The 8,478-nt window shown below is 39.7% G+C and overlaps 1 protein-coding gene across 1 annotated transcript in view; it reads right to left on the bottom strand.

Annotated features, from left to right (window-relative positions):
* Nucleotides 1-5,804, bottom strand: part of LOC128846777 (cytosolic phospholipase A2 gamma-like) — a 58,854-nt gene extending 53,050 nt beyond the window's left edge. The window contains exon 1 of the mRNA XM_054046017.1: nucleotides 5,720-5,804. The gene's annotated coding sequence lies outside the window, so the exon portion shown is untranslated. The remainder of the gene's footprint in view (nucleotides 1-5,719) is intronic.
* Nucleotides 5,805-8,478: the final 2,674 nt, after the last annotated feature.

Below are 8,478 nucleotides of genomic sequence, written 5' to 3' on the forward strand. Positions count from 1 at the left end.
AAAGAAACTTTCCCTATGTCTGTTGTTCTCTGGGCTGCAGGGACAGGGAGCAGTAATGTTGTAAGCAGCTTTAAGCCAGGTATGATTATAGATTATCAATTCATACCTTGAACCTACTTATCTGGAGTCTCAGATATGTAAGTAAAATTAGGGAATGGCTAAAAAGAAATGATTTGGGTTATTTCTTTTATTTCTTATTGGCTTGTGGACTCCTCTGTTCTAACCCCAGATGCTTTTGTTTGCTTGTAACCTTTAAGCTGAACCCCCAAGAAAGCTATTTTGTGTGCTTGATTTTTGGAGTTGCTCTTTTAAAATCTAGCAAAAGCCTAAGTTCCAGATGTATTTTCTTTCTTTTAGTTTTTAATAAAATTTACCTTTTTTTAAGAACAGGATTGGATTTTTGGTGTCCTAAGAGGTTTGTGCATATGCTGTTTGATTAGCTGGTGGCAACAGCTAATCTCTTTTGTTTTCTTTCTCAGCTTTTCCCCCGGGGGAGGGGGGTGAAAGGGTTTGAGGGTACCTTGCAGGGAGGAATTCCCAAGTGCTCCTTCCTCGGTCAAAGTTTTTTTTTTTTTTTTAATTTGGGTGGTGGCAGCATTTACCAAGCCAAGGTCAGAGAAAAGCTGTAACCTTAGGAGTTTAATACAAGCCTGGAATGGCCAGTATTATTTTTAGAATCCTTGTGGGCTCCCACCTTCTGCACTCAGAGTGACAGAGTAGGAATTCAGCCTTGTACACATCAGTAATACCACCTCCCTGCTCATCGCTGATATACCCCTGTAGGAAGAGTGAGAGGTGACAGTATATAAGTACATCCATGGTCCAGTTAATTAATTTACATAAATTATGTTCTGATACAGCATATGATAGGAGCATCACCTGATCTCCAATTTTTCAAGTATTCTCTTTTTGGCCTTTATCAAAATAGACTTTTTTGCCTTCTGTTTGGATTTTCCCAATTTAACAGCCACCTGCAAGTGAATCAGATTAAGATGTTTTAGTAAATGCTTGCATATAGGTTTCCAGTTTGATTCCCTCTAGCTGTGTGCCATTGGAATGCTACAAAAGATGCTCTGACATCCACATGCTTCACCCAGTCATCTCAATGGGTGTATGATCTGTGGAGGCAGCTGGAGTTGCCCTGAGTGTAATTAAAATGATTGGAGTCAGCATATCCCAATTGCATCCATTGGCATCTACCAGTTTCCACAGCGTTAGTTTGATGGTGCAATTTGTTCACTCTACCATCTCTGATGATTGCAGTCTATATGGAATACGCATTTTTTGTTGCACTCCCAACAACTGTAAACACCTTGAAACATTCACCCAGTAAAATGTGTCCCTCTATCTAACTCTACCCTAGTGGGGAGTTTCCAATGAGAGAAGTCTTGTTCCAAATATTTTTGTTGTGGCTAAAGCAACATTTGCCTTAAGAGGAAATTCTTCCATCCATTTGGAGAATGGGTCAATAACAACAAGAAGGTACTGGATTCTCCTGATCATAGTAGATGAACTCATTTATGAAAAAGCAATATGCTTCTATGATTTTTATTCTGGGAGATATTACTGCGAAAAACTGGGTCAAGGTTTTCCCTTGATCAACATATGGGCACACATCAGAGTTCCCAGAATACAACAGGGCACCAGGCAATGGATATAAGGTCTGTACTCGGATCACTGTTATATCTTTTCCCTGCAACAACAAAGTCCATTTTGTCAGTTTAGTCTTGGACAGATCTCCATCCTTGATTCGATTATAAAACAAGAACTGGAGAAGGGTGTGTGTGGAATGTAGAGCTATTGGGTTTAAACCAATTAAAAACACAAACTGCTTGGTAGCCCAGCTGGTGACCAATACATATTTTTCACAAGTGGAATATTTAAGTTCTACTACGCTCATTCTTCTAGAGTCATAGACTATTGGCCTAAATTTCCATGCTTCTCTTTAGAAGCTACCATTGCAAGTTCAGTTGCACTGAGAGAGACCTCTAAGTGTTATGGTTTGCTGGGATCTGGAGTGGTCAGCACAGGTGCTTTTATTACTTCTTGCTTCAATTTTACAAATCCATTCACATGCTGGTCTATCCAGGACCAAGCAATCCCTTTTTTCAGAAGTTTGTACAGTGGACCTGCAATGGAAGAAAAGTTAGGAATGAAGTTTCGATGGTATCCCACCAATCCTAGAAAAGATCATAAAGAAATTATATCAGTGGGCATGGGCAAGTCTCAAATTAAATTCACCTTCTGTTGAGCTCGTTTTCCATCTCCTTGAGACAAGCTAATACCTGAAAAAAACTTCTGTGGAGGAAAATTTCCTCCTGTGATTATAATAGTCACTGCCATTCTTTCACACACATGCCCATGTTTAGCAAAAGCATCTCTATATTAAGTCACTTATTCATGCACATTTGCCCTTTTCTTTGCAATGTTTGCCTTTGGGAGGAAAAACTGCACAGGGCCTGTTGGCTTCATACTATCTGTCATTATGGACCCTCATTCACTCCCTCCCCTTCCTGGCTTTCATACTGCATAAGTGGAGTTGAAATCCAGAATAATGTTGCAGTAGCTACTGCAATGGGTTGAGGTGTGTTGGGCTAGCAATTCAAAATCATGGAGTTCATCTGCTGGTGCATTTCCTGCATTTCACACTTCTGAGGTTCTAGTGTTGTTCCAATCTGGTGAAGTTCTAATTATGTCCAGTTTAGGATTAGGAGGTTGATAGGCTGGGATTTTTGGGAGGGGATGATAATGATTATTGTCAGGTATGAATTGTCTCATACTGTAGTTGGTGAAGATAGTGATGAGCGTGAAGTGGCAAGCGCTCCTTCATTTAGGTGCCTGTGATTGTTATATCATGGATTTTGAGTTTGGGGGCGGCATGGTATGGCACCTCTTGGATATGATCAGTTTCTAATATTATTACCCAACCCTCTTGAGTGATCTTGTTGGCCTTCTGCCACATGTTGTAGGCCTTCTACTTTAATTTTTGTTCTACCTGAGGCTCCTTGAACAGTTGCTATAGGAGGATGAATTCTCTTGGAACTTTTCAGTTGGGTTTGAATATAACTATAAGCTTAGACAATTCATCCAAAATATCTGGAAGGGTACTCTTGGTGTGTACATGCATCATATAATCATAGAATCATAAAACTGGAAGGGACCTCAGAGGTCATCTAGTCCAGTCCTCTGCACTCAAGGCAGGACTAAGTATTATCTAGACCATCCCTGACAGGTGTTTGTCCAACCTGATCTTAAAAATCCCCAATGATGGAGATTCCACAACCTCCCTAGGCAATTTATTCCAGTGCTTAACCACTCTGACAGTTAAGTTTTTCCTAATGTCCAACCTAAACCGCCCTTGCTTCATTTTAAGCCCACTGCTTCTTGTCCTATCCTCAGAGGTTAAGAAGAACAGTTTTTCTCCCTCCTCCTTGTAACAACCTTTTATGTACTTGAAAACTGTTATCATGTCCCCCCTCTGTTTAATCTGGAAAGGAGAAGACTAACACAGTTTTTTCAATCTTCCCTCATAGCTCATATTTTCTAGATCTTTAATAATTTTTGTTGCTCTTCTCTGGACTTTCTCTAATTTGTCCACATCTTTCCTGAAATGTGGCACCCAGAACTGGACACGATACTCCAGTTGAGGCCTAATCAGCATGGAGTAGAATGGAAGAATTACTTCTTGTGTCTTGCTTACAATACTCCTGCTAATACATCCCAGAAAGTTGTTTGCTTTTTTTGCAACAGCGTTACACTGTTGACTCATATTTAACTTGTGATCCTCCATGACTCTCAGATCCCTTTCACGGTACTGATTGTTCCTTCTTAAGTGGAATGCTTTGCATTTGTCTTTATTGAATTTCATCCTATTTACTTTAGACCACTTCTCCAGTTTGTCCAGATCATTTTAAATTTTATATTCTATCCTCCAAAGCACTTGCAACCCCTCCCAGCTTGATATTGTCCGCAAACTTTATAAGTGTACTCTTTATGCCATTATCTAAATCATTGATCATAACCTTTCCTCAAACTGCTGGTGAAGCATTGTTAATTAACAAATCAATATATTGAGGGTCCGTTTCCTTTCCAGACATTTCATTAGATTTCCAAGCTGCATATAATCTATTATGAAATACATATGGGGATTCTCCCTCCTGTTGTCTCAGATTAGCTACCAGGGTGACCCCTGCCTGTCCTGGGTTCATATTCTGTTCTAACAGATGTACAGTGCCTGTAAATGATTTTTCCCCTTCTTGAAATTCTGGTGGCAATGTATTCCACAAAGTGCTGCATGTATTGCAACTCTATCTCCTTTTTTCATTGGCCCTATCATCTTTTCAATGGCATGTAGTGTTTTTGCATTTGTTACTACTGCTATTGGGAAAAGGCATGGCTATTCAATCCTGAAGATTCCAATTTAGAAGTTGATTCTTGTTCCTCCTTTATAGTTATATTGGGGATTTCCTTTTCCTCTTTTTTTCAAAGGAACTGGTATCCCCCAAGTTTAGGCAGCTTCTACAGTGTAAAATGTAGGTGGGAAGTTTTGTTCTAACCTTTTATACTTTGTTTTGGTTGGGGTAGGTGCCTGCACCTTGTGAAGGTCTGGCATTGGCAGCTTGTCCTGTGGGGATTCTGTTTTTGGCCAAGCCTTTTGGTGTAAAGTGGGCAGATGGGAATCAGAATGAAGTATGCCACTTGTTCTCTTCCTTATTGCTTCTGGCTCAATTGACTTAAAGGTATTAGACTCATTTGTTAGGGTCACAAATAGCACAGACTTTCATCTTTCATGGGAGGCATTTATATCTAAGATTGCTTCCTTTCATGTACTTACAGCAAGTTCTATAGTTCCCTGGGTTTCTTGTAATAAGCGGCATAATTGTGAATGAGACTGAAGCACCTCCTGACTTTTTCTTCCTCGGTAAACTTTTTTGTAACAGACCTTCCCTTTCTTCACTGCAGACAGCTTCTTCAACTCCCCCTTTCACTCCCCCCCCGAAGTGCCTGTCTCAGTGTCTGTATCTGATACTTCCTCTTTTTCTAACTTGCCTGAGTGTTTATTCTGTTATTCCTGTCTGCTCTTAGACCCTCAGCCCCACTTACCCAATGGAAAGCTATGTCCTAATATTGGCTGTTCTTTCCCAGGTTCCACCATGGCTTCTGGGATATGGGAAATGGGGTTATCTGGTATTACATTAATAACATATACAGGAGGAAACTGCATCTCTGTACATATATCTTTCTCACTCTCTATCTTTGGGATATCTTGGATTTGCTGCCCAATCTCACTGTAAGCAGAACACAGTCCTTTTTACCTACATGAAATAATTTATCTTCAATTAATTACACCCATACGGTCTAAAGTGGCCTTTCTTTCCATCATACTTTCTGTATTCTCTGGAGCCATGAGCCAATTTGTAGCCTTTTATTTTATTTAAAGTGAATTTTGGAATGTGGTATTATACCACTGTGGCTTTGGCTCTACGGTGGCTATAATTTCAAGCTTAACAGAGTGAAAGTCACCTCTGCTACTTGCTTCAGATTTAGAGTCTCTAGCAACACATAAAGACCAAGGCTAGAGACCACACAGACATTTACAAGTAAAAGGTCTAGTCTGTTTTAAAAGTTTTATTAAAGTTACAATTAAAGTTATGATTACCTGAGCTTATAGAAATTCTACACAGACCTATGCACAAGTTACAAATATAGTTATACTCACATCTCCTAGACAATGTTAGGGTCTGATGGGTCTTTCACGGATTGATCCTCAGTAGAGGGATAGTCCAGCTGGAGTTCTTCATAGGGAGCTCAATTTTCCTGATCTGGGCACCCTCTTTTTATAATATGATTCTGATTATACCTCATTAGCATTTATGCACATAGTGCAACTTGAGGTTAGGGCATGTGTTAGAAAAATGTGACTTGTAAGCAAAAACAAATGACTCTTACTGTTAATATTTTGGAAGATCTCTCATTGGTACATTTTTTCCCCCATAATCTTGTGGCCTAGGGTCATTTTTGGTCACATACTTTTTGTTAAGGCTTCCCCTCACACTCTCTTCATTCCTGTCAGGCAGACAGAAAGAAGAAGGCCAGAGTCGAAAGTGCAAGCAATGTGAAGTTTATTGGGGTTTCCAAGCAAACATAATTCATAGCTATGTAGCCCATTAGAGCTTTTCCTGTCCTAACCCCGCCCCTGTCTTTCTTAGCAGGCTTTATCATACTAGTGGTGCAGGCTCCTGGCCCCACCCCTTACAATTTATGGACATGTTCTGGTTTGGAGGGTTGTGAGTCTAGGGGCTTTGGTACCACCTCTTTTGTACCCCATGGGAGGGGTAGGGAGTGAGGTTGTGTACTGGCTAAGGCCAGGCTTATCTTTGGCTTTTAGTGTTTCTTAAACCTTCCCCATCCCCCTCACCCCTTCCAACTGGTTGCTTGACCTTGTCTTGAGGTAGGAGTTAAGGCAGTCGTATACTAGTCTCCCACCAAAACCAGCAACACTTTAGCTCTATTTCTTATCTTTTCTCATTATACTGACAAACCCATCTGGTTGGGCAGAAGCAACACATGATGTCTTTGTTTTTTGTTCACATATGTTTGCAAGGATATAAGAATATCTTAATATAAGAATTGCCTTGAGAACAGTTGGGTTGATGCCTGTCTAAGTATTGCAACTTCAACAATGAGCACAAAGGACTTCGATGTAGCTGTGACAGCGAGGTACATTAAAAACACTAAAGTAAGTCGAATTTATTATTATTGTTATTGTTATTAGCTAGCTAGCTAGGTTACTGGTTTTTTGTTTTTGGTGTGGAAAATTGTGTCCTATTTTACGGGTTGAATAACTGAATGACATAACTCCCCGCCAATGTCTGTCACTAAGTCCAGTAATTTTGTCAAATGTCCGTCACACAACATGGTGGTGCTGACCCCTGCCCTGTAATTGTAAAAGTGTTTGCTCTTGAACGGTAAACCCAGTCAGGAGGAAGCATTACCAAGTGTGAAATACTAGTTTGCCCCAGCAGGGGTTATCTACTGTCCAGCAAAAGAAGTGAGGTTCTTACCCACAAAAGCTTATGCTCCCAGTAGTTCTGTTAGTCTCAAAGGTGCCACAGGACCCTCTGTTGCTTTTTACAGATTCAGACTAACGTGGCTACCCCTCTGATATTCAATTCCTGGAGAGTCCAGGACAATCCTTGAGGGTTGGCAATCTTACTCATTATAGTCTTTCTTCCAGGGTGGCTGGCCTGTCCTTTAGCCAGGAGACCACACATGGACCTCAAAATGCTGGTTTCTTTGTCTCTTCAGGTGAAGGGTGCCAAAATGGCTTTTTCTCTCTGCTTATAACCTCAAAGTTTTGTCTTTGTTTTCAAAGTCAGGAAACTCCTCTGGTATTCAGTGTGCACCAGAGAGCTGATGCCATTTTAATAATTCTATCTCTGTTGTGATAGCTAAGTGGCTATTGCCCCCACTTGCTAGTTTAATGGTGTTGTTTACCTTTTATGTAAATGTACTTTCTTTGTTTCTCCTGGCTTCATTTACATTGGAGACACATTCGAGCACCTTGGTCCACAATGCTTTGTCTAGGATGGGGTGAATTCAACCTTATGTGCCAAACACATTTCCAGGACATATTTGCAGCATATTTCTAGTCTGTGTGTCAAACTGCTCAATATAATGGGATGGAGTCTTGTTAACTATCTGTTTTGAATTTTGCCCTTGTAGTATTTGTGTTATACTGGTATTTTGTTTTGAGGGTTCACTGCTCAGATTATCTACCCTTCAAGTATGTAAAATAACTAGGTGGTTTTATACAAAGTAATAGTTCATTATAAAGGTGCAGTGAACCCTTTAAGCTAAGTTATTTGTCAAATGAAGGAGTATAATGAAAATAGGCTGTCATAAACACCTCAGGTTTTCAGGGATAGTGAAAGTACAGAAGTTATCAACTTTAAAGCTAGTAAATACCCATAACATCAAGTCCCACAATGTTGTGCTGGGAAAGAGAAGTAGTAAACTGCTAAGTGGGACTCATCACCATGTAATTTTATCAGGTTTCCCTGCCACTTTTATGGTTTCTATTCCACCCTCTGGTTCTAATTCCGGTCATGTGTACTCTTGGCACCGTTGGCCATTTTGAAAAAAAATGTTTTTATTTTTGTATTGGGGAATGTTAAGGGTGCTTGTGTGCCTGTGTTTTGACATGATAGGCTGAGTTTGGGAGGGAAAAAGATAAAGTAAATAGAAATTTTAAAGGGATTTTAAAAATAAAGAATAGAGTTGAGAAAAGCAAGAGAACCTGTGTCACTGAGCACATGTCAGTAAGAGAAGCAAAGAGGGTTTTTAAAAGTGCTTTAAAGAAGGGGAAAAAAGGGTCATTTTGAAAAAAAGAAAAGCAAAAGGTTTATTAAATAAAAGAAAAAAATAAGGTTTCATAAAGAAAGAGGAAAATAAAGAAAAAGGATTTAAAGAAATTAA

Source organism: Malaclemys terrapin, chromosome 12 (genome assembly GCF_027887155.1).
Source record: "Malaclemys terrapin pileata isolate rMalTer1 chromosome 12, rMalTer1.hap1, whole genome shotgun sequence".
NCBI lineage: Eukaryota > Metazoa > Chordata > Testudines > Emydidae > Malaclemys > Malaclemys terrapin.